This window comes from Capra hircus, chromosome 23 (genome assembly GCF_001704415.2).
Source record: "Capra hircus breed San Clemente chromosome 23, ASM170441v1, whole genome shotgun sequence".
Lineage (NCBI taxonomy): Eukaryota > Metazoa > Chordata > Mammalia > Artiodactyla > Bovidae > Capra > Capra hircus.
Window position 1 is genome coordinate 24,586,062 of NC_030830.1, and position 6,191 is coordinate 24,592,252.

General features: G+C 45.9%; 2 non-coding genes across 2 annotated transcripts; both read right to left on the reverse strand.

Moving 5' to 3' along the window:
* On the reverse strand, nt 1,456-1,560 carry MIR133B (microRNA 133b). Its single transcript, NR_129580.1, has one exon. It is a non-coding gene; the product is annotated as a microRNA 133b (primary transcript).
* On the reverse strand, nt 5,549-5,634 carry MIR206 (microRNA 206). The gene has a single exon (NR_129644.1). It is a non-coding gene; the product is annotated as a microRNA 206 (primary transcript).

The window sequence follows — 6,191 nt, forward strand, 5'->3', positions numbered from 1 at the left end:
CTAGTAACACATACCAGAATGAAGGCATGCTACATAATAGAATAGTTAGAATATAAAGTTACCCTGTGATGAGGTTTCACTGATTTTTTTTTTTTTTTGAGTTCTTCTTTCTGTTTTTTTTTTTAAAGATTTGGTCTTTCCCTTCCAGTTATGAGTGCCTGTGGACACAACACTGTCTTTGAGCTGTTGTATGTACAACAGCCATACAACACCAGCTGCCATTGGTTGGGGGCCTGCATGTAGCTCTTGCTAAGCATTACCTTTTAAAATCCTCAAATCGACTTTAAGTATTATTGTCCCCGTTTTACAGAAGAGGAAGCTAAGATTTATATAAGGTTAACTGAGGCTCAGGGAGGCTACACCAGGACTAGTAAACAGGAGGGGCAGGATTCAAACCTGGTCCCCCTGAACCCCCAGGCACATACATATAATCACCAAATAAGCTTCCCTGTGTGGAGACTTGGTGGCTCCTGGGCATTGTGAGACCACACTGGTGTCAGAGGACAGAATGTGAACACAGGCTTCTGTAATTCCATCAGTAAATATAAGCCTTGCTAAAGTACTGGGCATATCCCAAGAAACACTGTTAAAGATAGACATTATTTTGGCCACGGCATGCAGCATGTGGGATCTTAGTTCCCCAAGCAGGGATCAAACCTGCGTCCTTGCATTGGAAGTATGAAGTTGTAACCACTGGACTGCCAAGGACGTCCTAAAGATAGTAATTTTGAAAGAGAAATTGGAAGGCAGGTCAGGATCCCTTCTTTAATAGCAGGTAAAAATGACTGTGGGCTTTCCAACTCCCTTACATGTATTCTAATTCCATTCCTCATAAAGCCATATGTGATAGGTACAATGGCTGTTATTATTCCCATTTTATAGATGGCAAACTGAGTCACACGTATATTTCTTAGTGAGTAGCTCTCTTTGGGTGAACTTGTTAGTAGACAGTGTGCCAGGCTTATATAATGGGCTGTGTAAAAGAATTATGTTTTGGTTTGACAGAAAAAACCAAAATTCTGTAAAGCAATTACTCTTCAATAAAAAATAAATTAATTAAAAAAAAAGAATTATGTTTTGGAACCAGTCATGCTGTGACTTGCAATTCCATTGCATTGTGCTATTTTCATAGATCCAATTTCTTTACTTAGACTCTTAGCCCTTTTGAGCCGGAGCCCCATCTTCTAAGGGTTACGCTCTCCCCTGGATGGTCCAGGGCTGAAGCACAGCCCATCCTAAAGCCCTTACTGTGTGTCAAGAGCACATGAGTGGGTCTAGCTGTGGGTGCAGGCACAGAGCTCTGTGTGCGGAAAGAAAGAACTCTGGCTCACTTGTGAAGCCAGGGCTCCCCTTTTCTCCCTTCCTGAGAGCATGAGTGTGATAACAAAATCAGTCATTTTCTTAAGAGAAACGGTAGTAGGTACTTTCAGCCACAGAAGGCGAATCTCTTCTGTTTCTCCAAGGACTGGGCTTTGCCAGCCCTGCTGTAGCTGGTTGAAGGGGACCAAACCTCTCAGGAAGACGGACTTGGTTCCGTTTGACCAGCCAGAGCAGGGGGCAGCTCCTGGGGGAGGTGACTGCAGCCTCTAGGGCGAGGATTCTTGGTGTGTCCCGAGCATCCCTGGTTCAAGCCTGCAACACAGAAGGAGCTGGCATTAGCATGAATCAGATCCCGGGAGCTTGCCTTGTCCAGAACGCTCTCTTTGGGTTTGTGAAAACCATAAGCAATTTGTATTTTGCATTGCACAACTTTATGTCTTTTACCCTTATTCTTTTTTCAAATGTGAAATTGTGAGGAACTAACATGATAAAGAATTGTAGAATTTGGAAAATAAAAATCTCCCACATTTTTCACTCCTCTGATTTTCCAAAACAAACAACATTCTGAAGTAAGCTTTTGAATATCTTATATCATAATTTTCAAAATAGTTTATAATTTTAATTCAAATGCAGTATATTTATGAAAGAATAAATGTAACACGTGTGTAAATTATGACACATAGTGATGAAATCAATACCAACAACAAACAACTGTTTACCTTAGAAAAAGAACTGGTGAAATCAATACTATTGAAGCTTTCTGAATGCTTTTCCCAGTTTATCTCTTTAGTTTCCCCTCATAGGTAATTATTATTCTGAGCTCTGTTTTTCGTACAATTTAAATGTTCTTCTTTATACTTTTTACCAGAATAATATATTATTTCCTAAATAATATATTGCTTGTTTTTTTTTTAACATAATAGTATCATACAGGAGGTATTCTGCTCTAATGGTGTTCTCACCTAAAATGATATTTATAAGATTTATTCATATTTTGTGGCAGCAGTCATTTATTAATTTTTATTATTTTTATAGTTTTCTACTGTGAGAGTATACATCAGTTTCATTAGTCATTCTCCAGGTGATAGACAGTGAGGCTGTTTGGTTTTCATAAATGGCCAGAACTGACTAAATGGTTGTCCCACAGAGGTTGGGAAATCTTTGATTCCTATATTTTTTAAAGGAGAAGTCTGGGCTCCAGTGTGTAGGGACCTGTAGGCTGCCCTTGCAAAGGAAAAGCAACGTTGACCAGTTCCAAACCTCTGACAGCCCAGAAATCTGGTAAAAACTGCTCTTCAGGTGATTCTGATGCAGCTGAAGTCTGAGAACCACTGGGTGAGCAGAGGTACCCACTGGTTTCCCTGGATTTCTGGGAAAGTGTGGCCAAGGGGTCAAGGAGCTGATCAAGGAGGATATCTTCCCCAGGAAGGTGGCCTGGCTATCTTCATCTTACATTTGAGCAGCTGAGGGAAGAGATAAGAAGAAAGGATATTTTGAATGGTGCTGGGAAATTGCTCTTGAGGGTGGGCTTGCCAGCCCTTTTATATCCTCTCCCTGATGAAGGGAGTGAAATGAAGCAGAAAGCCTGTGGCCTTGGAGTCATACTTACCTGCGATCAGATCCCATGGATGCCTCCTGGCTCTCTTGCTTTTCAGAAGTTAAACCTCAATTTATGCCTCTGTGCAGTTGGGGGAGCATACCTACCACACAGACTTGTTGTAAGTCTTAGTGGAAACAAAGGAAAGGGGTCCAGGGGACCCCTTCAGGGGTCATGGGAAAGTCCTCGGGACAATCCCCACTGCTTTTGAGGTCAAGAGTTTCACTCTCAATGCCAGTTTGTCCTTTACATGTTTCCCTTCCATTGACTGCAAGTATTTTCATTTTGTCTCTGAAGTTTTGGAAACCACTGATGGGAAAAAGCAGAGCTGGTTTACCTAGCCAAGCAGACCTCTGCCAGGGGCGTCCCAGCTTAAGAGCACTGCCTGGGGGCAATAAGACACCCCAGAAACCAAATTGCTCAACAAGGCACCAGAGAAGTGGCAGGTGTGACGGTTGTGGTGGAGGACCAGGGGTCCCGTCAACTGCGCCTGGGTCCAGAGTGATGCTGGTGCAGCCCTTCTTGTTCTGAATCCCCGCCTCCTTGGCTGGCATCCTGCAACTCTGCAGTTAAGTACCTCATCTTTACCCTCGGCTCCTACCTGTGACACAGATGTCTTGCAGCCACAGCTTATGGTTCACTAGCTCTTCCCCCGGCTACTGCTATCCTAGCCCGACAATCCTCTGGTTCCTTCTAAGGAGCAAGAGTTAGATAGGCAGCCATGCAGGTGGAGGTCAGCCAGGTGAAAAAAGTGCATTGTCCAGCTCATCAGTCAAGCCCTGGGCACTGCAGTTTCCTCAACTCAGGACACTGCTCTTCATCACCTCTCCCCTATTCTTCATTTACTTCCTGCCTCACTCACACATTACAACCCCAATTTCTAAGCAGATGACATGAAATAAATCTTAGGGTAGGAATAGGAAAACTATCTTTGGAGCAGGTATGATTTAGAAAAGGGAAGGGCTGTCACTGAAAAGAAGCACAACTTGGAGGTATCTGCCCATTTTACAGGTTTGAAGACAAAGCAATGCTTATGAAAGAAGGGCAAAAATTTTCTTTGAGGGATAATGTACTATCATATACCCATGTCAGCGACTTCAGTCAAAGTGACATGATCTAAAGGAAGGGTTTCTCAACCTCGGCATATTGACATTTAGATAAGTCTCTGTTGTGGGGGCTGTCCTGTGCATTGTAGGGTGTTTGGCAGCTTCTCTGATCTGTGTCCACTTGATACCAGTAGAACTGCCTAGTTGTGACAACCAGGAATGTCCCCAGACATTGCCAAATGTGCCCCGGGCAGGGGGCTATATCACCTCCAGTTGAGAATTGCTTATCTAAAACTGTAAGTTTCTCCATTCCATCCTGTGGCTGCCCCATCTGTAGTAATTCTCCCACATTCTTCTAAGTTTCCTCCAATTTTCAAGGAGTCCTGTTTGGCTGCCCTTGAAGGACTTCCGGTGTCTGGAAGAGGTAGGCAGGTGATGTTACCTGTCTTGCTGCAGCCCGGGGAGGGGTCCAGCCCCTTGTGGTCCTTCAGTGCTGACTGCTCAGCCTTCACCTGCCATCGGCTTTGTAACATGGTGGCCCCTCCCTTCATCCTTTCCGTCCCTCCTTATCCCAAGCTCTCATTCTGGGGCTTCTCAGTTCCAGTTAACAGCCCCTTCCTGTGTCTCTCAGCACACATCCATCCAATCTTGTGGTGTCTCCTTTTGTTATTTTGCTTGAGAACTTGTAGTAGAAGTTTAGAGCGGTCCCAGCCTTCATGTCACACACTCACCTAACAAGAAGGAAGCAGAGCCGTGGGATGCAGGAAGCCCCCCCTGGGGCTGGGCATCAGTGAAGGAGGGAGACCCTTCTCAGAGCTGGGATTAGCTGATGGCTAAGCCTTGGGGGACCACAGTTTCTCCTCATACTTAAGGCTTTCCTCTCTACGTCCACCTCCTTCCTGGTGCGGGTTCAGGTGCTTTAGGCTCAAGGCTGGGAACAAAGAGGTTCAGGGAAGAGGAGAGAAAGGAACTAAGCCAACTGGATGAGAGAATCTCTATTCTAACACCTCAAACCTTTTCCACAGACAGCCTCTTTCACTACTGCTTGGTGACAGGTTGTGATACAAAGAGGAAAAGACAGTAGAGCAGGGTCAGGGGACTGGCTGTGTGACAAGGCTGGATCCCCTGAGCCTCCCAGCTCCTACCCATCTGCAGTGAGAACCCTTGGAGATGCAGAAACTGCCCTAGACACCAGTAATGATGAAGGAAAGTGATACAGCCAGGTATGAAGGCTTTACGGTTCAGTTTGGTTGGTAGAAACATCTTTCAGGAGCAAAAGGACAGGAGGAAGGAGCTTGGACGGTGAGGGCTGACCTTGCAACAAATCTTCAGGTGATGTGTGCTCTCCTGAATGAGGAGCTAAGTGTGGGGGAGACGGCCATGGAGGGCACTCGGAGACCACAATCAGTGTGCCTGATCCTTGGGTGGAGGATGAAACCTCAGGAGGGAGAGAAAGGCTGTGGGGAGGACTCCAGGCAAGATTCGGAGGCTCTCCCTTTCTCAATGAGGATGCCTGGGGGTGCAAGGCCAGGATGGGGAAGAAGGGGCCAGGTGCTCTGGGTGGGACTGTGGGGCCGAGGAGAGGCGCTCGCCGAAACCACACACTTCCTTACATTCCATAGCAAAGTAATCCGTATGGGGATATAAAGAAGCATGTGGCCTTGGGAAGCAGTCTTGGCCCCTTCCTGCTTCCTCCATCGTCCAGATGCAGCCCCACATCTCAGATGGGGGCCCCTCCCACTCTCCTCCTCCTCCTCTAGGTGGGAAAACTTGGAAGGCAGGGCTCCCGGGACCTCAAGCCATCACCCCAGCATTCTCCTCAAACCGTCCTGCAACACATCTGTTGTGAGGCATAGGGGTGCTTTGGGGTGGGGGTGGGGGTCCAGCCCTTGCTCTACTGTTTGCTCAGGAAAAAATGGCACCCAAGTTTCTCTAGCTTATTTTCACTCAGTTATAATGTATCAAAACTTTTATTATTACTATTCACTAATTTGCCTTGGTTTTATACAGGTCAATATGATTCTGTTTTAATGTTTGGAATCCCATGAAGGAAAATTAGAGAGAAAGAGAAAGAGAGGGAGAGAGAAAAAGCGGGCGACAGAGAGCACCCTACAGAGATGCTATTCCTCACATGCACAGTGAAGGATCCCTGCTTGGACCATACCAGGCCTTCTGCGCTTCCTACTGTATGTCTGTCATGGGCGCAACTGATGGGCTGCAGCTGCCAT